Source organism: Cricetulus griseus, chromosome 2 (genome assembly GCF_003668045.3).
Source record: "Cricetulus griseus strain 17A/GY chromosome 2, alternate assembly CriGri-PICRH-1.0, whole genome shotgun sequence".
Classification (NCBI taxonomy): domain Eukaryota; kingdom Metazoa; phylum Chordata; class Mammalia; order Rodentia; family Cricetidae; genus Cricetulus; species Cricetulus griseus.
In genome coordinates, this window is record NC_048595.1 from 146887562 (window position 1) to 146913246 (window position 25685).

Consider the following 25685-nt stretch of genomic DNA (forward strand, 5'->3'; position numbering starts at 1 on the left):
ATCAAGTGGATCTGATATCCAAAGCACTTCTACATCACTTTACAATAATGGGCTAAGTCTACTAGTGCATGTGCCATGTCCTTTCATGGATATAAACAAATATTATTCTTGAAAAGATACACGGTGGAGTGAACAAAGCTGCTAGTTTCTACCATCACTGGCTGATGCTGGCAAACACAAGATGCAAATGTATTTCATGTTTTCAAATGACACAGACTTCAGAATGAGGACCCAAGGAAACAGATATACTTGTTTATTTTTATGCTTAGACCTGGGAAAGGTTAAATGATCATCTGTAGGAAAATATGGTTGTTTTAACAAAGAGATTCTCCTGCATCCCCATGTCTTCAGCTTTCCAACATGAGGATGCTCGTTTCTTCTGCTTTTGGGGTCAATGCCTCCCAAAGGGCATCTTGTGCCCTGCTTTGGGGAAGAAGAATGGCAGAGAAAGTGAACTTCCTCCTCCTGCTGTTTCCTATCAGAAGTCTGTGGTCCCCAGGAGGCTTACTTGAAGCTCTATGATAAGAAAAGGGCTTCCTGTGATTAAAGGTTAGTAGACTGAGAAGTACTTAAAAGACCCGAGGGTTTCTTCTCCACTTTCTTCCAAATATCATTATACAGACTGACACCTGTTCTGTCTGGGAGCAAGTATGGCCCTGGAGGAATGACTAACGCACAACGGTTGGGAAAAAGTTGCTATTTTCTTTACAGAAAAGGGGAAAGAAAGAAGCCTTGGCAAGGACAATAGCACTTAACATTTGCAAAGGGCTTCCCAGGATACAAAATATTTTCATTTCCATTATTTTATTTGGTTCTTAAAACAACCCTATGAGGTAAGTAGCAGCTGTTATTTCTATTTCACTCAAGGAAGTTGAGGCTCAGAGAAGTTAAGTGGTTTGCCTGAAGTCCTCTAATTGTTAAGTCACAAAGTCATAATGTGAACCCTTCCTTAAGTTCCAGGAGCAGCCATCTTCTCATCACCACTCAAAAAAAAAAAAAAAAAATCTGAGTAGTGAAACACCAGTGACAGCCTACTGAAAGCACTTCTGAAAGCAGTCATCCTCGGAGAGAGAACAGAAACTGTGCACATGATGCTAACATACTAAAATGTCTAAGAGATATGGTTCTCTCTCCCTTTCCTCCCTTCTTTCCCATCGGCTACCTTTTCCTCTCCCTAAAACATTACTGAATCTTTATGTCAAAGAGCCAGAGAGAGACAAGAATATTGTCTTCACTTCCAGTCCCTGCCTGGAAAACTTTGGCTTCTGCAGCTGTCTCATCAGTGTGTAAGACACCAAGAGGAAGCTGAAGTTTTGCTGTAACAGACAAACCAGGAAATCTGTTTCTGTGCAGTGCTAACCTAACAGCTCACCAGGGTAAGAGAACAGATCCAAGCTGCTGCTCAACACGCAGCCGGCTCTCTTTCCTCATAGCTTCCTGGTATACGTCTTGGCCTGTAAGTAGTGTTATGAAATGGTGTGATTTTAATCAGCTTTGACTGCACCTTGCTCTAAAGGTTTACTCAGTGTGGTCCTTAGAGGCACATTACCACTCGGCTCCATTCCAGGGAAGAAGTCTGTTCTTCATCAGGGTGAGAAAGACAGGAGTGCTTTTGTCTCACTATGCAGACCCAAAGAAGGACCTAAAGTCCAGATGGCTGGCCACGGACTTCATCTTGTCAAACTGCAGCTACATTGTAAACAGAGCGGTGTGTAATTCAATTCTCTAGTAATGAATTATCAGAGATATGTCAAAGGCTGGAGGTTCAGTCTCCAAAATCCTGTTATGTTCTCTAAATGATTTAGTGCAAATGAAAACCTCAGCCCATCAAGAGTATTCAGCAAAATCCAGCACAAATACTGCCCAATGTATACATCTTTCTATCTGTGGATTTCATATATTCCTCCAGAATTTATGCAGATATTAACATATAGTCATTCAATGTATAATGCCCAATACAGGTCATTAATTTGTTATTATTTGATGAAGAAAGTCATAATATCATGCTCATAATCTAAGGGACTGATGACTCCATGGGTAAAGTGTCTGCTGGCCAATCATAATGACTTCAGACAAAATCTCCAGCACCCACATACAAAGACAGGCATAGAGACACATGCCTGTAGCCCCAGCACTGGATAGGCAGAGACAAGTGGATGGCAGGGCCTTGCTGACCAGCCAACCTACGCAAAGGTTTAGGGAGAGACGCTGCTTCAAAAAAAAACAAAAACAAAAACAGACATGTGATTAAAGAAGACAACATCTTTAGATTTGCCTCTGTTTACCACACACAGCCATGAGTGCAAGTGAATCCATACAGATACATACACTGTATACACACGTTTATCATCTAAGCAATAGACAAACAGGAAAACAAAATTAAATGTAATTACAAAGTAAGAGAAGTATGCAGATTAAATTAAATAAGGAACTCTAATAGAAAATAAGAGTGCATTGATGAGAAAATGTTTTTATATAGGATAACCATGGATAGAACTTCAGAGGACTTAAGCTGACACTTGAAAGTTGAGAAGGAGATAATTAAGAGAAATGCATAGGGAAAAGTCCTTAAATTAATGATCTGAGTGAAGGTGCTAAAACTTACAGACCTAAGAGAAGACCAGAGTGGATGCAATGTAGCAAATGGAGGGATATTGACATTGGAAAGGTGAGTATAGAACAGGTCAGACCTCAAAATCTGTAGTCAAAATTGTTACATTATTCAAAATATAAGAGGAAGGAGTTAACTATTTAAAGTTGAGGACTAGCCTAAACCTATCAACATCGTGAAAAGACTCTTTGCCATCACCATTTCTGGAAACGCACTGGAAGAAGTGAAGACAAGAAGGAAAGACATTAGTCTGAGGTTTTTGTGGTTTACATAAGAAGTGATGGTGATGTGGTGCCTCGACTAAGATAATAGCAATGTAGATGGGGAAATATTGACAGGTTCAAGACATATTTAAGAGACTAACTCTAAAGGTGATACTACTGAATGAAATTAGGAGAGTGAGTGTTAAGGAAGAGGAAAGAATCACTGACACTCTCTTAAGGCAAAGTAGACTGAAGGAAGAATCAATATCAGGAGGTTGTGGAGTGGACATTGGGAAGCAAAGTCCCAGCTAAGGCTACATTAACTCTGAAATACCTATGAAATATCCAAGAAAAGATATCAGAGATGCAGCTAACTGTACAGTACAAGGAGAGCCTGTGCTAAAAATATAAATTTGAGAATCATGTATGTAGCAATTTTACACAAGATCATGTGCTTGCTGGAGCTCTAGCTGCTCAATGTATTTTATTCAAGCCACAAGAACACTAAGAGCATGTCCTCTTCTTTCTAATGATTCTTCCCAGAAGTCCCATATAAGACTGCTATTTGTGTTTTGTTGGCTGAAAGTTAGGTGCCACAACTATGCCTTACTGTAAGGGAGGGCCCTTCATATTGTTTCTTCAATTTGCACAGCAGTGTGCTGAACTCCAAGTGGTGTCTTTCTATTAATAAAGAGCTGATCTTTGGGCTGGACAACTAGTAGTGTCTGCTACAACCTTCACCCCCAAATCATAGTGGAATACGCCTTCCTTACAGAAGATCTAACTCTTGAAAGACAGAATAGTTAGGAGTATGGCTCTGGAACAAAACTGCATGTTTCATATTCAACTTTTAAAATATGTGTGACTTTCTACCAGGGACCCCCAATGACCACACCAGGCTGGCACTCAGATCAGTGCCTCGATTAGCCAACATCAGACAAGCTTCTTTTTGCAGTAGATAGGAACTAATACAGGACCTACAACTGAACAATGTGCAGAGAATGAGAGACCTTGGAACACTCATCCTAAATGGGATGTCTCCATCAAATCCCTACCCTCAAAGATCAGGGATCTACTGAAAGAAGAAATGGAAAGTTTGATTATAAGAGCCAGAGGTGATGGATAATCCCAAGGAAGACACACTGAGACTGGTGTAATATAAACTCACAGAGGCCATGGCAGCATCCACAGGTTCAAAGCCAGATGGGGTACCTGCACTGCAATAGACAACTGTTTGCAAAGGAAAAATAGTTTCCCCAATAAGAGTCTCATACAATAACCAAACTTGATTAGGTTTAGTTGTTACCTTGACACAACCTAGAGTCATCTTAGAGGAAAATGTCTGTTGAGGAAATACCTAGATAACACTGACCTGTGGGCATATTTCTAGAGGATTGTCTTGACTGTTAATTGGCGTGTGACATCCAAGCCCACTGTGGGCTGTATCAGCCCTAGGCAGGTGGTCCTAAACTGTATCAGAAAGCTAGCTAGGCATCAGCCAGCCAGCCAGCATGCCCTGGTTTCTCATATAATAACCAAACTTCAGGGTAGGTAAGTTGTTATACTATATAATAACCCATACCCAGCAGTAGATAGCTAACATAAAACTAAGTCAATGTTATTTTTGTACTTTTTAGATCAAATTGCTTTGGGGATTTTTTGTTTTATTGGTCTTTTGTTTATGTATTTTGGTTTCTGCTTTTTTGTGAGGGAATGTTTTTTGTCATTTTTTATTTTTATGAGAAAGAGAAATGGCATGAAGTTGTGAGAATGAGAAGTCTGGGAGGAAATGGGAAGAGTTGAGAGGATTCTATGAGGGTATATTGTATGAAGGATGTTTTTTCAATTTAAAAAATGAAATGTATTTCAGTGTCTCTTTCTAAACATAAAGTTGACGACCACTATCTCATAGACTTGATGGCAAGACTTAAATTTTTATAAGTTAGAATGATGCATTAAATAAAAAAACATAGTAAATATTGGTCAGTATTGTTAGATATTTTCTTAGTTACTTTTCTACTGCTGTAATGAGATACCAAGATCAAAGGAAACTTAAAAAAGAAAACATTCAATTTGAGGCTCACAGCTCCTGAGGGTTAGAGTCCACAACCATTAGTGCTGGGGAGCATGGTAGCAGGCAGGCAGGAGGGCACGGCCCTCAAGCACTAGCTGAGAGTTTACATCCCGATCCACAGTGTGAGACAGAGAAAACTGAAAATGGTGTGTGCTTTTGAACACTTCAAAGCCTACTCCTAGTGACCCATATCCTCCAACAAGGTCAGATATCCTAATCCTTCGCAAACACTTCCACCAACCAGGAGCCAAGCATTCAAATATGTGAATCAACAGGGGCATTGTGGTTCAAAACACCACACAGTCTTCCAATTTTTAAAATAACAGATTTCTACAACAGGCATATCACCCACTTCCTGTCATAAGAACCACCCATCTGACCAAACACCTTGCCTAAGAACTGTGTGTTCAAAATAGATCCCTCCACAAAAAAAGGAAAGAAAAAGAAAAAACAGCAACTAGACTTATATCTGCCCTCAGAGAGGAACCAAAATATCAATTTGGAATCCTGAAAAAGATTGAATCTATCCATATCCATCAGCCTCTTGTGTCTTCAGAACTGCTTGCCACAAACCTTTGCAACCTTCCCACTCCCAGAGCAAGCATGCCTCAGTAATTTTAGGTACTCCCCGCTACATCATAAAACAGATTTAAAGGCGTGTCTATCTTCAGTGATGACTCTCCAGCTACCCAAACTGAAAAAGAAACAGTAATTACCTGACTAGCCAATGTGGTTAGTTGTATTCCAGCATAATTGGCTACACAAATGCTATACAAAAACTTAGTATTAAAACATTGTTTCTATTTTTTATTTTTTATTTTAATTCAAAATAATCTTATTTTACATATCAATCCCAGTTCCCTCTCCCTCCCATTCTCCCATGCCCCTCTCACCAACCAACTTTCCAGGGAGGGTGAGGTCTCCCATGGGGGATCATTAAAGTCTGTCATATCAAGGAACAGTGGTGGCACATGCCTTTAATCCAAGCACTCAAAAGTAGGAGAACAAAGATCTCTGAGTTTGAGGCCAGCCTGGTCTAAAGAGTGAGTTCCAGGGTGGCTAGGGCTACATATACAGAGAAACCCTGTCTTTAAAAAAAAAAAAAAAAATAGCGAGACACAATTCACTAGTCGTGCTCATTAGCTTTGGAAAAGATACTACTACCTACCCCTACTATATCTTCTATTTCCAAGTTGTTTCTCAACTACTGTAGGAGGCACAGAAGTCCTTGTGCTCACAGATAAGCACTAGAGACACCAGGACTATTAAACATGCAGGGTGTCTCGTCAAAGGGAGGGATGTTCAACCTATTTCCTGCCCAGAAGATTGGGAGTGGCTGTGGTTAATAGCCTGGTGACATTTTTGGCATCTGTGTAGCTGAGGCCACACTGTATCCTCCCTAAGACTCTTACCATGACCTTGTCTTTCTCTGTCAATCTATAGACCCCATCTAATGGAAGATGTCACACATACTCCACAAAAGTTTGATATGGTCATGTCTTAAAGTTTTGTTGTGCACATGGAATTGAATAAATTGTCACCAGGAAACTTTTTCCAAATTGTGCTGTGTTTAAATACTCCTAAAATAAACTGCTCAGGGTCAGACCCTCAGTGTTTGAAGCAACACTGGTTACTGACTCATGTTGAACCTGACTTCCTTCTTGCCTTCCAAACACCGACACTCCACCAGCTATAGTGTTTGCTAAGAGCCCTGCCACCACTGCCTGGCTGATTTCTCTTAAAAATGGTTTACTAAATGGCAATCCTACCAAAAGTAATCTACAGATTCAATTCAATCCCCATCAAAATCCCAGCACAATTCTTCTCAGACCTTGAAAGAAAAATACTTAACTTCATATGGAAAAAAAAAAAAAAAACAGGATAGCCAAAACAATCCTGTACAATAATAGGTCATCTGGGGGCATCACCATCCCTGACTTCAAGCTCTAATACAGAACTATAGGAATGAAAACAACTTGGTATTGTCATAAAAACAGACAGGTGAACCAATGGAATCAAATCAAAGACCCCTATATCAACCCACACACCTATGAACAGCTAATTTTTGACAAAGAAGCTAAAAATAGAAAATAGAAAAAGAAAACATATTCAACAAATGATGCTGGTACTGTCTACATGTAGAAGAATGTAAATAGATCCATATCTATTGCCATGCACAAAACTTAAGTCCAAATGGATCAAAGACCTCAATATAAATCCACCCACTCTGAACCTCATAGAAAAGTAAGTAGGAAATACATTTGAATGCATAGGCACCAGAGACAACTTCATAAATAAAACACCAGTAGCACAGACACTGAGAGTAACAAATTGAGAAGCTTCTGTAAGGCAAAAAAACACAGTCAACAAGACAAAACAGTTCCCTACAGAATGGGAAAAGATCTTCACCAACCCCACATCTGACAGAGGGCTGATCTCCAAAATATACAAAGAACTCAAGAAACTAGACATCAAACTACCAAATAATCCAATTAAAAAATGGGGCACAGGTCTAAACAGAGAATTCTCAACAGAAAATCTCAAATGGCAAAAAGACACTTAAGGAAATGCTCAACATCCTTAGTCATCAGGGAAATGCAAATCAAAGCCATTCTGAGATTCCATCTTATACCAATCAAATCAGAATGTTTGAAATCAAAAACACCAATGACAGCTTATACTGGAGAGGATGTGGAGAAAGGGAAATACTCTTCCATTGCTGGTGGGGGTTCAAACTTGTACAGCCACTGTGGAAATCAGTATGGTGATTTCTCAGAAAATTAGGAATAAACCTACCTCAAGACCCTGCAATTCCACTGTTGGGCATATATCATAAGGAGGCAAATTCATGCCACAAGGACATTTGCTCAACTATGTTCATCGCAACATTATTTGTAATAGCCAGATCTTAGAGAAAACCTAGATGCCCCTCAACTAAAGAACAGATAAAGAAAATATGGTACATTTACACAATGGAGTACTATTCATCGGGAAGAAACAATGACATCCTAAAATTCACAGGCAAATAGTCAGAACTAGAAAGAAAAAAAAACACCCTGAGTGAGGTTACCTATTACCATAAAGACAAATACAGTATGTACTCACTCATAAGTGGATACCAGATATAAAATAAAAGATGCCCAGCCTACAATCTACAACCCCAGAGAAGTTAGAACTCTCTTCCAGAAACGGATGGAAGCAGATGCAGAAATCTGCAACTAACCAATGGGCCAAGCTCCAGGAGAACAATCAAAGTGAGGAAGGAGCAATAATATAAACAAAGGAGTGAACACTATCATGGGGAAACCCACAGAATCAGTTGACCTGAGCTAATGAGAGATCACTGACTCAGGTCTGACAAATGGGGAACCTGCATAAAACCGAACTAGACTCTCTTAATATAGGTGACAATGGTGTGACTGGGACAATATATGAGGCCACTGCAGTGGGTCCAAGATCTAACTCTAATGCACAAACTGACTTAGTGGAGCCCATCTCTGTATAGAGAGATACCTTGCCCAGCCTAGACACAGGTGTGTGAGGGGTGGAGAGGTGCCTTGGTCCTGCCTCAACTAGATGATGAGACAGACTTAATAAACATCCTAGGGGAGGACTTACCCTCTCTGAGGAGCAGATGGGATGTGGAGAGGGAGTAGGAGAGCAGGAGAAGAGGAGGGAGGCAGAACTGTGATTGGAATGTAAAAAATTAATTTAAAAAAATGGTTTACTATTAAGAGTTCTTGTATAGTACTTATGTGGCCAATTATGCTAGAATACAGCTAACCAATCTGACCAACCAATTGGCTAGTCATATAATTATTGTGTTTCTTTTCAGTTTGGATTGCTGGAGCACCATTGGTGAGAAAAGATATTTCCTTATATTTGTTTTATTATTTGATGATTGTTAATCAAACAATAACGATGGTATTTTACCACAAATTGTGACTACATGCAGTTACTTAGAGACCCTTTCACTTCATAGACAAAAAAACTGAGATATAAAACTAGTAAAACTTGACTACAGCCATATATATTAGAAATATATGGAAATAGGTATTTGGCAAACCAACATTTATTTTTTCCAGTAAGTTTAAGTCTGAAACAACCAATGTGAAACCAATATGCATAGTGTGGTCTCAAACTTTCTGTGAAGAAAGAGAAAAGTGCAATAGTGGGGAAAAAAGTCCAGCTCTACACACTAAAGGATTAGTGACATCTGCCTCCTGAGATAGGACTAGGAGTAATTTTCTTTCCTTTTTGACTTGCTTATATTTTCCACAATAAGCTGTTGTCACTTCTATTATTGTTAATAACAATAATAATAAATATAAATAGCAACAAAATCATACTACTGACCTCAAAAACAGCAGCTCATAAACATATCTTCTATTAATTAATCACCTTACAACTTTGTTAATCTCTAATTTGAATGGTTACATATCGGAAGAGTGGCAAGGTGGATACTGAGCCCAGACAGCAGAGTCCTGCACTTGTAACCACTTGTCCGTGTACACTGTAAATCGCATCACCTACTGGTGATGCACTCGTTGGTTGAAGATTAGGATTTTTGTGTTTATTTAAGCATCAAAATGAGGATCAACCTGAGACATGTCATTTGGCTACTAACAGAGTTTCTCTTCCACAAATAGAGTGGTTTTAAAACCAACTATAGATATTTTGTGCACAAATAAAAATGTGAAAGTGGTTAGAAGTATTTTACAAATATAAACTCTGATAAAAACTGTTTTATGCCCAGGGATCAAAGGCCTTTACCATGTCATTTAAGTCCTTCACCACTCAGTGAATTTAAAGATAACACATATTATGAAAGTGTTTTATAGATATTACTACTTATGATGGCCTTAGTTTTAATTTTACAAGTCTGGTGTTTTAGGTGCAATCCTCCTTCAGTATTAATGGTATTAATCAAGTTACATTTTCATGATGAGTTCCTTACATGGTATACAAAAGCCAGTATTTACATTTCTTAATCTCCTAGGAATTATTCTAGGTATTTTAATACCATGAACACTGATATAACTCCCCCATTTAATAGATGGCAAACTGAGTCAGGAGGAATCAGCGAGTTCTTTAAGATCACATGGCTAGTAAGTAGTGACGCTGCAATTATAAAGTCGGTGATATGGTTTGCTAGGCTCAGAGTTCCTCGTTGCCTCTGTATTGTGTAGCCCTTAAAGTCTAGGACTGTGGAATTAAAAATGATCACCAAATAATTTAGAAAACTGGTCTGATTGATTTGCTGTTGCTTGATTTTGTTTTTATTCATTTGCCTTAATTAGCATACAAAGTGATGGGTCTCATTGTGGTATTTACATACACACATCATTATTCTTTCTTCTTGTTCATATCACCATTGCCCTCTTCTGGTCCCCTCTCATCTATCTTTTCCTGATGAGCAAATAATCCCATTTTGGCTTTTTGTGTTCCATTTATTCCATTATTCTCTCTATTCCCTTTTCCACCTTCCCTTTGGCTCCTTCCTTCCTTCTAATGAACCTCTTTCTACTTTAATGAGATAGACAGGCAGACATTTAAATTTAAATTCCAGATGTGAGAGAAATGTGATGCTTGTCTGAGATTGGCTTATTTGACATACCAATACCAGTTTCATCTAGTCTCCTAATATCATGGTATTATTCTCCTAAATATCATAGTGTTATTCCTAGCAAGTATGCAAAATAATATATATCCCATTTTCCTTCTCTAGGATGGATTCATACCTTGACTCTGTGGCATGATGCAGCATTGTCAGCATGACTGTCATCTAGTGCCAGTGCATTCTGGTGAAGTAGTGGATGGAGAAAGAGGAGCCTTTCTATATTGTTGCTGAGAGTCTAAACTGCTACAGTCACTATAGAACTATCACATGATCTAGATATACTATTCCTGGATATGTAGCCACAGTGGTGAGTCATCATACCACAAGGGTACTTGCTAGATTTATTTTTTAAAGAGTTATTTGAAAATAATGTGTTATAGAATAATCTTTTCATACACTGTGAAGATGTGTCTTTGTCATGGCACCTTCTGATTAGTCTAATAAAAAGCTAAATGGCCACTAGCTAAGCAGGAGGTAAAGGCAGAAGGGCCAAAGAGAACTCTGGGATGAAGAGGGGTGGAGTCATGGGAGTCTCGAGCCAGACGCAGAGGAAGCAGGAGATGAACATGCTATGTTGAAAAAAAGGTACTGACATGTGGCAGAGCGTTGATAAGAAATACAGGCTAATTTAAGTAGTAAGAACTAGTTAGCATCAATTCTATGCTATCAGCCAAGTATTTATAATTAATAATAAGTCTCTGTGTAGTTATTTAGGAAGCTGACTGATGGTCCTGATGAAAACAATCCACCTACAATAATGTATAAAACTAATAGGAGAAAACCATGATGAATGTTGAGGGTCCTGGTTAGCTTGAGTTGGTACCTTGACACAATCTAGAGTCGTCTTGGAGGAAAACGTCCATTGAAGAAATACCTAGATCACACTGTGGGCATTTTCTAAAGGATTGTCTTGATTATTAATTGGCGTGTGAGGGTCCAAGCCCACTGTGGTCTGTATCAGCACTAGGGAAGTGGTCCTGGACTGTATTAGAAAGCTACATAGGCATCATCCAGCCAGCCAGAATGCCCCGGTTTCTGCCTAGGTTCCTGTTTGAATTCTTGCCCTGATTTCCCTCAGGTATGGACTACAATCCGAAAGTGTTAGCCAAGTAAATAAAGACTCTTGTCCTCTAGGTTTCTTTTGTTAATGTTGTTTTTCACAGCAACAAAAAGGAAATTAGAACATGCACATCATTTTTTTCCCTCCAGTGTACCTTTTATGTTTGGCAAAGTGTTGCTATATCACATCAAATAGTGTGATTATCAGGAAGATATCAACATAGACCCAACCCTAGCAGCAGTAGGATACAGACCCAGACATGGCCCTTGGCAGCTGCTTGGACCTAGATGACATTCTGGTTCTTGGCACAGGCCATTCAGATCAGAGTGACCCTGGTGGGCAGAACAGCAAACACCCCTCTCCCCAACACCAACAAGGCCACAGGGCCAACCTAAGGCTTATGGGTAACCTTTGGTGGCAATATGGGCATCAGACTTCAACATAGGCCCCAGCTGCAGTAGCATCACAGACCCAGACATGGTCCCCAGCAGTAGCTGGGTTGGATGTCACCACTGGTCCAGGTGGCAGGCACAGCCCCAGCAGGAACGTGGGCCCAGATCTCAGGCATTCACATGACTTTTGACGGTAACAGGAACTCAGACATCAACATAGACCCTGCCAACATTTGGGCCACAGACCCAGCCATGTCCCTCAACGGCAGTGGTCTGGGTATCACCATCACATCATATAGCAACCCAGGTCACTCATATTTGTATGGCTCCAGCTGCAACAATGCCCCCAGACACCAGCAAGGCCACAGGTTGTGGCTCCAACCCTGGCTTCTGTGTACCCTTTGGTGGCAACATGGGCCTTGGACTTCAACACAGACCCCACCTGCAGCAGAACCACACGGACCCAGACATGGCTGCCAGCTGAAGCCCTGGCCTGGACATCACTATGGCATCAGACAGTAATTATTTTTAATGACACAGATTAACATCAATCCATTAATAGTAGGTGTTCAGTAGATAGGTCATCTGAACAAAAAATAAGCCAAGAAACATTAGCATTAAATGACATCACACATCCAATGGAGTTGACAGATACCTATAGCATATTCCATACAAACACCAAAGAATATACATTCTGTTCAGTGGCACAGGGAAGCTTTGCTAAAACAGACCACATCCTGGAGTACAAAGCAATGCTTTACAAATTCAAAATGATTAAAATGACTTCATACATTCTTTTTGAAGATAATGAAATAAGACTTAAAATTAACAGCAAACAAACCTCTAATAGATACACAAACTCAACAAGATTAAGCAACTCATTACTGAATGATGAATGGGCCAAAGAAGAAATCAAGACAGAAATAAAAAATTTCCTAGAACCAAATGAAAACAAAAAACTCACTCCACAATTCTCATGTTCCACATGGGCTGCCTTCCTTTTGTTATTTCTCTCTGTTTATCCTAGTGTCTCTCTCCTTCTGGTATTGATTATTGGATTAAAGTTGACAGTAACCAAATCTGACTTCCTGTTAATTAAATTAGGCTTACAAACACTTTATTTTCAATTGGTCATAGAACAGACACCAAGGGTTGGAACATCTTTTTCAAGGACACTGTCAGCCACAACACAAGAAATTTCACTTCTAGTTCCTAACCCATAAGAATTGAAAATAGATGTGTATTAGTTAACGTTTCTATTGTTATGACAAGACACCATGACCATGACAACTCTTATAAAAGAAAGCATGTAATTGAGGCGACAGGTTATACTTTCAGATAGTCCATTACCGTCATGGAAGAACATGGCAGCATGCAGACAGACATGATGCTGTAGCTGAGAATCCTACATACATCTTGACACAAAGTTAACAGGAAGTGAACTGGGACTCTGGGCATGGCTTGAACATATGAGACCTCATAGCCTGCCTCCACAGCAACACACTTCCTCCAACAAGGCCATGACTCCTAATAGTGCCACTCCCTTTGGGGGACATTTTCTTTCAAACCATCACAGATATTAATGAAAACCTATGTATGAATGATTATAGGGGTATAATTCATAGTAATTAAAGTGTAAACAACTCACGTGGCCAGAAGCTGATGAATGGATAAACAAAATGAGGTATATAAAAATAATAGGAAGAAGTGAAGTCATGCTAAATACTTTGAAAATGCTTTCACTGTGCAAAGAGAAAGAGGCCACATTATATAATTCCACTTATGTGAAATGTTAAGGCTATATAAATTTGCAGTCAGAAAACTAGGTGTTTATTTGCCAGCGAGTAGGAAAAATAAAAGCAGTGACTATCAACAGTCTTTTGTCCCGCGCGCTCTGTATTTCTCGCCAGCAAGAAATCATACACGGGACACTCGGATCCTTCTGCAGACAAGCTTTAATGCATCTTACCAGAGCGGAGACTAGAGCGGAGACACTGAACCAAGAAAACCATCCCTTATAAAGGCTGACCAGCCGCCTGGGACGTGTTACCCTATGAATGGCTTCAGCTCCTCAGGCCAAATGAGCCACGGGATAGGCAGAGATCAAAGGAATGGAGATTACCCAGCGCCTGTGAAGTAATTTACATCTTGGTGTCTTCAGGCACCATTATTGTAATGGATAATGCAGGAACCGGCTCCCTACATATCCCCCTTTTTTTATTAATTAATGAAAAGGCTTTATATTTTTACAAGCAAATAGGTCACCCATATGTTGAGGGATAGAGGCAGAGGTTGAACCTTCCCAAAATCAAACATTAAGACTGTGTACAAGAGTCGCCATCAGGCTGTTAGCTTGACCCGAAGCGCTCTTGACCTGTCCTCTGCCGTTTTTCTGGGAAAGGGAGTCTCGGGCAGGTAACCCTTATGCAGGTCAACGTACCTCTCAGAGAAGCCTGCATAATAGGCAACTCTGTGCGATGCCTTTGCTCAGCATCCCTCATTGGGGCTGCCCAAACCAGACACTCTACCCTGTGCAATGAGCCTAGGCTCCGGGTGTGCAAGAGCTGTCTGGCCGGCGGCCTATTGCTTAAGCATAGTTAGCCAAAATATAAGCGCTTGGGCGATCTCTCTTTAGTTTTGAGCCCTGGAGCTTACATGCCAGCCAAAAGTAACATCAATCCGCAAACGGCTGCATCAAACAATTCCACCCCCACCTCTTTCTCATAGATCAGCCAGAGGTAACAGCAATCCGCAAACGGCTGCATCAAACAATTCCACCCCCACCCCTTAAGCAGTGGCCATCTCTCCGCCAAGGACAGGAGTTAATCTGGATAACAATAGCGGCTCTCAGCTCCCAGGGAGAGGGTGGAGTTCCGACTTTTGAAGGTCCGAAGAGGCTCTTCGGGTGAGTCTTTCTGGGATCCACAGAGGATTTTCTTCATCCTGTGGAAAAACACATATCGCCCCCCTGGATCTTATGAGAATAGGATCCGGGCCTCTCCAAAGACCAGTTAAGATATCTTTCCATTTTACCATTTCCTTTTGGCCTTTTAGGTTTTGAGGTGAGACGCTTGGCCCGAGCGTCAATGTTTATGAGGCTTTAAAGCCCCAGGCATTCCAGGCCTTTAAGAAGTGTTGAATAGCAGGCACGGCCTTTTCCCCTATCAAAGACTGGGAAAGCCATCTGTAATTTTGTAGGGCAGAGGCTAGGTTTTGAGTCATCTAGCTGAGCTGTTTTCTCTAAAACTTTATCTCTTGAGCTTTTAGAGTCATCAGAGCTATCAAGATTTAAAGCTTTAAACTTATTTATAGAATCATCTAACAAATTATTCACTCCCTTGTCATTAGACATCCCAGGAGGTCCTTTTTTCTTATTTGTTGTTGTTTCTCTTAACAAATTATTCACTCCCTTGTCACTAGACATCCCGGGAGGTCCTTTTTTCTTATATTTTATTGTTAGGCGCGCCCCATCTCTCACCACATTCGGTTTCTGATATGTAATTCTGGAAAAGCATAGAAGCCTCTATATTAACCTCCCATAATAGCAACATTCCCAAGCCAAAGTCCAGAAAAAACATACCTCTCCGAATTTACCACCCTGCAGTTCTGAATCTGCCTTGTAGCCAAGGGGTCTCCGCGGTGCCGGAGATGTTAAGCTTCCCGGGTTTCAGCACCATATGTCCCGCGCGCTCTGTATTTCTCGCCAGCAAGAAATCATACACGGGACACTCGGATCCTTCTGCAGACAAGCTTTAATGCATCTTACCAGAGCGGAGACTAGAGCGGAGACACTGAACCAAGAAAACCATCCCTTATAAAGGCTGACCAGCCGCCTGGGACGTGTTACCCTATGAATGGCTTCAGCTCCTCAGGCCAAATGAGCCACGGGATAGGCAGAGATCAAAGGAATGGAGATTACCCAGCGCCTGTGAAGTAATTTACATCTTGGTGTCTTCAGGCACCATATTGTAATGGATAATGCAGGAACCGGCTCCCTACAGTCTTTGTGTTCATATGTCAAAGTTCTGTGATTATGTAGAGCCAGTGAAATAATAAATCTGTTGAAATAGCAGAATAACCCAGAGTTGTATGCTGTAAAGTGATATATTTTTATTAGCAAATTTCATCTTCATAAAAGTAAAATTTATAATGTTGTGGATGCAAATCTACAAGAATATACTGATTTTCTCTTTTAAAATACCTCCATAGAATTGAAGACCCAGATATAGTAAGTTCACATACCTATGAACAACTGATTTTTTTATTTAAAAAAAAACTACTGGGAAAAGACACCATCTTCAATGAATGGTGCTAGTCAAACTGGATGTATGTGTGTTAGAATCTAAATAGATCCATACTTATTGCCCTACATAAAACTTAACTCCAAATGGACCAAAGACCTCAACATAAAACCAAATACACTGAATCTGATAGAACACAAGTGGGGAACAGCCTTGAATTCATTGGCACAGGAAAAACTTTCTGAACAGAACACTGTTAGCACAGGCTCTAAAATCAATAATTAATAAATAGAACCTCATGAAGCTGAAAAACTTCTTCATGGGAAAGGACAGTCATTTGGACAAAGTGGCAACCTCATGGAATGAGAAAAATATTTTGCCAGCTACAGATCTGATAGACAACAAGTAGTCAATATATATATATAAAGAACAACAACAACAAAAAACCCTGGCCATCAAGAAAATAACCCAATTTAAAAATAGGGTAGAGATCTAAACAGAGAATTCCTGGTAGGGGAAACTCAACTAGCTGAGAAACACTTAAAGAAATGTTCAACACCCACAAAGGAGTCAAGACCATGATGGGGAAACCCACAGAATCAGCTGGCCCGGGCTAGTGAGAGATCCCTGACTCAGGTCTGACAAATGGAGAACCTGCATAAGACTGAACTAGACTCCCTTAATATAGGTGACAATGGTGAGACAGGCACAATATATGAGGCCACTGGCAGTGGGTCCAAGATCTAACACTAATGCACAAACTGACTTAGTGGAGCCCATTCTATATGGAGAGATACCTTGCCCAGCCTAGACACAGGGGTGTGGGAGTGGGGAGGTGCCTCAACAAGATGATGGAACAGAATAAGTAGAATTCCTAGGGGAGGACTTACCTCCTCCGTGGGGCAGACAGGAGGAGAGAGTGGGGGTAGCGGGAGGAGAGGAGGGAGGGGAACTGGGATTGGAATGCAAAAAATAAATTAATGAAAGAAAGGAAGGGAGGGAGGGAGAGAGGGAGGGAGGGTAGAAGGGTAGGAGGGTGAGAGGGAGGGAGGGAGAGAGGGAGGGAGGGAGAGAGGGAGGGAGGGAGGGAGGGAGTAAAGAAATGTTCAACATCCATAGCCATCAAGGAAGTCAAAACTACATTGAGATTCCATCTTAAACCTGCCAGAATGGCTAAGATCAATAAAACAAATGGCAGCTCATTTTGGTGAGGATTTGAAATAAGAGGGGTACTCATCCATTGCAGGCAGAAGTGCAAACTTGTGCAGCTACTTTGGAAGTCAGTGTTATGGTTTCTCAGAAAACTAGGAATCAGTCTACCTCAAGATCCAGCTACACCACTCTTGAGCATATACCCAAAGGATGTTCAATTATACCACAAGGACACTTGCTCAACTATGTTCATAGAAGCTTTATTTGTAACAGCCAGAACCTGGAAACAACCTACATGCCCCCCAATGGAAGAATGAATAAAGAAACCATGGTACATCTGTACAATGGGATATGACTCAGCCATTGTAAAAATAAAATGATGAAATTTGCAAGTAAATAGATGGAGCTAAAAATAATCATCCTGAGTGAGGTAATCCAGACCCAGAAAGACAAATACAGTATGTATTCATTTGTGGCTATTAGTTGTTAAGTCATTGACAAGCATGCTACAATCCCTTGAAGCCTAGAAAATAGGTATAGAATAAGGGATGGGGGTGGGGATGGAGGGATCTTCCTAGCAAGGGGAAATAAAATAGTTATAGATGGACAAGGGAGTTCTGGGTGGGGCAACAGACAGAATATGGTGAGTGACAGCTAAAACAAGAGGTCATAAGGAAACCTAAAACAGTGGAAGCTTCCTGAAACTTATACATATATGAAATTGGTCTAAATGAAATTGCCAAATAATGGGAAAGAGAGAACCCTAGCTGGCATCTCTCATCACCAAATGAAGCTTCCAGTACTGTGATTGGGTTACATATAATTGAGTTGTTGGCCAAAGGGATCCTATGGGAGCCCCAAAACAACCCAGGCTGTTGCCAAGGCTATTGGTTGCTCTCCACAAACTTATAGTAAGGCCCTATTGCTAAAGATAATACCTACACAACTCATTCAACATGGAGAAGTTGAGCTGGTGCCTACTTAGAGGTTTTACTCCTATGGACTATACTAATGGTTCTGGAAGGTACTCCACAGAACACCACCAAAGGAGAAAGATAAAGACCATCCCAACCATAAACCTTTAGTCTACAATGGTTACCTGCCTGCAAGACATGCTGGTGTAATGGTGGCCCAAAGCTTATGAGAGTAACTACCCAAGATATGATTTTATTTAAGGCCTACTCCACAAGATGGATCCCGTACCCAACATTACTGCTAGATAACCCAGGGACCTCTAGATAAAACCAAATACTGTTCAGCTAAAAGAACATCGCAATAAAATGACTCCTAGCAGCAGTCTGCTATACTCATAGATCAGTGCCCTGCTTTGCCATCATCAGAGAAGCTTCTTCCTGCAGCAGATGGGAACAAATATAGAGACCCACAGCCAAATAATCTGCAAATATGTGAAAGACTTTGAAACACCCTGCCCTAAATGGGATGTCTCTGTCAGAGTCCTCCTCTTAGGGCTCAGGAAAACCCACAGAAGAGGAAGGTGAAAGAGTATAAAATCAGTGGGGTTTGTACGATACCCAGGAAAAAAAGTAAAAACACCAATATGACCAATGCACATATAAACTCACAGAGACTGAGGCAACATACACAGAACCTGCATGGGTGGCACCATAGCTGAGAGAAGTGAACACACACCCTCATCCCTAAGCCAGAAGCTAGCTCCAATTAACCACTTGCAAATGAAAATTTACTTTTCTCCAAAGGAGTCTCACTAGGGAAAACAAACCACTCTTAAGGGCAGGACCCATGCCCAGCAGTAGACAGCCAATCCATAAGAACTCAATGGCATCTCTGGAGGTTCGTTGTCTCATAGTGTCACATTAGGGATCTTTGTGTATATATTAGGGCTTCCAGTTTTGTACTCTTAAGAGAACCCTCTGTGTATAGTGTGTATCTCTGTATCTATGTTTCTCATGTTTTTTCTTTGGCTTTTTTCTTCTGTTTGTTTTGTCCTGTTCTGACTTGTTTGTTCGTTTTATTATTATTCTTTAGATGCCTGTTTGTTTTCTAACCAGAGACAAAAAGGAGAGGGGGTGGGGAAGAACTGGGAGGCATTGAGGGAAAGGAAATCATAATCAGGATATACTATATGAAATATTATTGTAAGTAAAAAAAATAAAAAGTCTCCTCACAGAGATGGGGATCATCAATATATACTGATTTCAGTCTGCCATCTGCTCATTTTAATTGAGGATATTCATTATTTAGAAGGCATTTACAAACCCTGTTACAGACAGTGGATGTTTTTCCTCTAGCGTGTTAATACACGGTGATTAATTATTTTTGAAAATTAGATGAAAACTGTTCAGTTTGCTAGTTAGACAGATCCTAAAATACAGTCTCTCTTCTATGTGCATCACTTACCAACACACACATGCACACTCACACTCATGCACACTAAAACACACATTCATACACACACATGCATACTCACACACATTCATACACACAGGCACACTCACACACACATGCACACTAACACATGCATACACACACATGCACACTCAAACATGCATGCATACAGACAGACATGCACACTCACACACATGCACACAAACACATGCATACACACATACATGCATACTCACACACACACACATGCACACTCACACACATGCACACTAAAACACACATTCATACACACACATGCCCACTCAAACACTCATGCATGCATACTCACACACATATGCATACACACACACATGCACACTCACACACATGCACACATACACACATACACACACACACACACACACACACACACACACACACACAAAGCCACTGAAGAATCCTGATGTAAACTCCCACGAGTGTGGATTTCATATGGTGTACTAACATCTGACAGACCAACAACACTGTAAAGCAGTATGATATCATAGGGGATTCAAACATGAGTCAAATGGCCTCCTGTCTAGATCTTTTTCTCGTGTGAGCATTATTTGTCCTGTAATTTGGGTTGAGAGTACTAGGGAACATTCTTACAGCACATCAAAAGAAAATTTCAAAAGCCACTTCACTCCTCAATAGTAGTCATCTCAGGAAGATTTTTTCTAGAAGAAATTATCTTAGCTGTGAGCTTAAAACAAAGAAACAAACAAACAAACAAAAAACCAATGCCACATGGCCACTGCTAAGTCATTGATCTGCTGTGTGGACAGGCAAACTAGGATATTGTGCTTGTGCCTCACAGAACTGATGAATTCACAGACCTTACAATGACAGTTCTGAAACTACAGTTTCAATAACACAGTGCAAATTAAACAGTTCATAACAACCACCCACTGAAACTGTGTTCATGCCTCCAACCAAGCCATTCCTGCTCCCTGCATTCTTACTGTCCCAGTAATCACACAGTGTAGCAGATCCACTCCAGGTAAATTAGTGTTGCCCCAACTTCTGTAAAAGTCTCCTCACCTACAGCTATTCTTCAAGGACTACAAAGGCTGACTTCAAATTTGACATTCAACCTTCAATAAACAAGAGTGAAAAAAATATCAGTATTGTATCTGATTTTTCCAAAAGCCAAAGAAAACCACTTGAAGTGGTTCACCCTGTTCCTTACCAACATGGCTTCGATATCCTCAACTCACCAAAAAAGACCAATTTTCTTCAACAAATGTATTTTCTCTAGACACAGTTCCTCGTCTGTTACAATCAAGAATGATTTGCTTAATGCAGCAGTAGTAATCCTTGCTTAACTAACAAACGAGCCATTTAGGGAACTTACTTTGAGCAAAACCTGCTTTGTTATTTTTGGAAAGAAATGTCGCTGTGATGAGATAGTCTCTGTTGAATGTTCTTACTTTTATAGCAGCCGCTTTGCTGAGCTTGACCGACTGTGACGAATGGTCCGGTAATGTCAGGGGGGGTTGACAGCACAGCTACAGCGTAACTATGGAAGAAACACGATGTTTGGCCAGCTGATTTGCTAACCAAACAATCCAAACTTCACAGTGCCTTAAAAGCATGATATCCAGATTCCACTCTTCGGGTTTTGACATGATATGGATGCAGTGGCAATTAAAAAGTAAATTAAATGTCATGGAGCATTGATACATGGTTAGTAAAATGCTGAGTTATAACTGTATCACTGCAATTTAGTCACGAAACAGCAGTGGGAAGCAACAAGCCACCACATATGGTCTCCGTCACAGCCCTTCCACTCTGATAGCAGAGCCTAAAAGGCACCACCCACGGCATATAAACAAATGAATGTGGCTCTGCTCCAATAAAACTGAAAGAGGGATTTCATATAATGGTAATTTATCAAGAAATATTATCATTTTGATTTTTTTAAGCAGACAAAAATGTAAAAGCCATTTTCACCCATGTAACTGAGCACAAGTGAAACTGGAAATCTGAGGAAGGTTGGTCCATGGTATCAAAGCTGGTATCTTGAATGTGACAGTATACAATGTAGTTCTTCAAGCTGTTGCTAAAGGGCCTCTCCTACTTAAAGCCAAGGCCCTAAAACCGAGATCTGTGTTCCAGGAAGTCTGTACAACTCCTGGAGACTGCTGAAGAAAAAGCAGCTGTTCCTGCCCCCAGACATCCACACCAAGTGATTGAAAAAAAAAAAAAAAAAACAGACAACAGACTGATCCCTCACCCTGCAGTTCCAAAAACAGTGTATCTAGAGAAAACAATTCACTACAGCTTAGGAAAGCAGTTCACTTCCCCTCTTGCGCCTTTCGAAGCTATAGCATTTTCACTCCCCATAGTCCACACCTCCTAAGTAACTCAGAAATCAGGCAAACCACATGGTAGGAATTCTACAAGCCACAACAGGCGGCTGCACTGAGGAGGGATTTCTGGGAAGGAAAATCAAGGAGTTAATTATTCCTCTCATCTCCCTTTGGGTAGCTTGCAATGTCAGGACTCTATCCAGGGCCAGGGCTAAAAAGAAGAGCAAAGCCCACACAACTTTATCTTTTCAGGGAGTGAAAGACCCCTGCCCCTTAGCTCTTAAGTTTGCCTCCTCCTCTGGTCGGCAGCTGATGGGGCACGCGGCGGATGCCTCGCTCCTGTGCCTCCCCGATCTCCACCCCCGCCGGCCTCCACTTCCCCCGCCGCCGCACGTCTGGCCGCCGGTTCCCTCCAAAGCTGGTCCACCCCGGTGGGGTCCCCGTGCCCCCTGCCCGCCCGCCTGGCACCGCGCCCCGGGGCTGGGGCCGAGCAAGGAGCCCGCGAGGAGGCACGAGGGCGAGCACCAGGTGGGCCGGCACGAGGGCGAACACCAAGTGATCCGGCCTGGGGCCCCGCCCCCGCGCCCCCGCCCGATGGGGAACACTCCGTCCCAAGGCCCTCGCCCCCAAGGTCAGCCATCTGGGGGAATTGAGTCTGTTGTACCAGACACCAGACCTTGAGAATATGCTGGTCTGGAATGGCTCTGTGCCTCATTTGAACCATCCAATAGAAATGACTCTGTACTTTGCCTCATTTGAATGACTCTGTATTTCACCTCATTTGAATGACTCTATACTTCGCCTCATTTGAATAACCCTGTGTAGCGCCTCATTTACATTGACCAATGGGAATAGCTCTGTACTGTGCCTCATTTGAATTATCCAATAGAATCCCTGCTTCTCGCTTGCGCTTTTTTTTGCTATATAAGGACCCCTCTCCCTTGGCTCGGCGCGCTTGGCCTCACAAAAGCTAAGTCGCCCGGGTACCCGTGTCTCCAATAAAGCCTCTTGCAGTTTGCATCCAAGCTCGTGGTCTCGCTGATTCCTGGGTACGGGTCTCCTTCTACGAAAGTACCTCTTCAGGGGTCTTTCAGGAGTAATTTAGATCCCGGGGAACAGGGAAGCTGATGTTTACATGTCTAGTGTTCCAGGGAGATGGGAGATGAGGTCCAATTCATCAACAGCGGCACACTACTGAGGCAGGATTGCAAGTTTCAGGGGCTCCTCTGTCCTGTGAAAGAATTAATTGCAGCCACACTCAAGAAGACTCTCACTATGAGAACAAACTTCATCTCAAAAAGTCTCCTTTCCCTCAGCTATCCCTCTCTGAGAATTGGAATCCTCTCTCAGATCATATAAAGACACACTAAAAGAAGAGGGGGAAAATCTGACACCAGTGATCTGTATGTCGGACTGAATTCCGAGGTGGAATCTGACGCACTGAGCACCTGGTGGCAGTTCTGTCTCCATCTGCCGGCCCAGCGGGACCCAACACACTGGAACACTGCCGACACCCCGGTAACAGTGACACCTCCATCCACGAGAAGAGGACAGACATCAGAGTGTTGGATCTGTTTGCATCTACCAGAAGAGAACCTTGGTCCCATATCCACCAGGAGAGCAAGAAACTCCTGCTACACCCACCAGAAGAGAGGATGAGAAGAGGGCAAGGTAAAAGCACATTCAACAACAGAAAACTCAATATGACATCTCCGGAGACTAGGAACCATACACCAGCAAGACCTGAACATCACGATGCAGATGAACCAGAAGAGAATGACCTTAAAAAACATCTTCAGAAAAATGATAGAGGACCTCAAAGAGGACATGAGAAAATCCCTTAACGAAATGGAAGAAATTACAAACCAAAAAATACAAGATATAAACAAATCTCTCAAGGAAACAGTTCAAGACCTAAAAACTGAAATAGAGACAATAAAGAAAGCACAATCTGAGGAAATGCTGGAAATAGAAAAGCTGGGTAAATGATCAGGAACTACAGATGTAGGCATAACCAACAGAATACAAAAGATGGAAGAGAGAATCTCAGGAGTTGAAGACACACTAGCGGAAATAGATTCATCAACCAAAGAAAATCTTAAGGCCAACAAATCCCTAACACAAAATATCCAGGAAATATGGGATACTGTGAAAAAACCAAACCTAAGAATAATAGGTATAGAAGAAGGTGAAGAAATCCAACTCAAAGGCTCAGAAAACATATTCAACAAAATCATAGAAGAAAAGTTTCCCACCCTAAAGAAAAGACATGCCAATGAAAATACAAGAAGCCTAGAGAACACCAAATAGACTGAACCAAAAACAAGGTCACCTCGCCACATAATAATCAAAACACCAAACATACAAAACAAAGAGAAAATATTAAGAGCAGCAAAGGAAAAAGGTCAAGTAACCTATAAAGGCAAATCTATCAGAATCACACCTGATTTTTCATGAAAACTCTGAAAGTCAGAAGGTCGTGGATCGATATTCTACCTACACTAAGAGACCATGAATGCCAGCCCAGACTACTATAACCAGCAAAGCTTCCAATCATTATAGATGGAGAAAATAAGATATTCCATGACAAAACCAGATTCAAACAATACATATCCACCAATCCAGCCCTACAGAAAGTTCTGGAAGGAAAACTGCAACCCAAGGAAGTTAACTACAACCAGAAAAACATAGGCAATAGATAACCCCACTTTACGAACAGCCAAAAGGAAAAAGTGATAGAATCCCATACATAATCTCGCCACCATCACCAAATCAAAAACAAACAAGAATGAACAATCAATGGTCATTAATATCCATCAACATTAGTGGTATTAACTCCCCTATAAAAAGACACAGATTAGCAGAATGGATAAGAAAACAGAATCCTTCCTTCTGCTGCATACAAGAAACACATCTCAACTTCAAAGACAGACTGTACCTAGGAATTTAAGGTTGGGGTAAGATTTTCCAATCAAATGGACCCAAATGGGGGTAGCAATCCTAATATCCAACAAATTGGACTTTAAACTAAAATCAATCAAAAGAGATGAAAATGGTCACTTCCTATTCATCACAGCAGAAATCCATCAGGACGAAGTCTCAATTCTGAACATTTATGCCCCAAATACCAAGGCATCCACATTTGTAAAAGAAACATTACTAAAATTCAAATCACACATAAAACCACACACACTTGTAGTGGGAGACTTCAACACCCCACTCTCACCACTGGACAGGAACACCAGACAGAAACTTAACAAAGAAACAAAATAACTAATAGGAGTTATGACGCAATTGGACTTAACCCATTCCACAATTCATGGGTCTAGGAAGAAATAAAAAAGAAATTAAAGATTTCCTGGAATTCAATGAGAATGCTGACACAACATATCCAGATCTATGGGACACTTTGAAAGCAGTGCTAAGAGGAAAGTTCATAGCACCAAATGCCCAGATGAAGAAACAGGAGAACAGTCACACTAGAGAATTAACAGCACAATTGAAAGCTTTAGAAAACAAAGAAGCCAATACACCCCAGAGGAGCAGATGCCAGGAAATAATCAAATTGAGGGCTGAAATCAATAAAATGGAAACTAGGAGAACAATACAAAGAATTAATATAACAAAGAGTT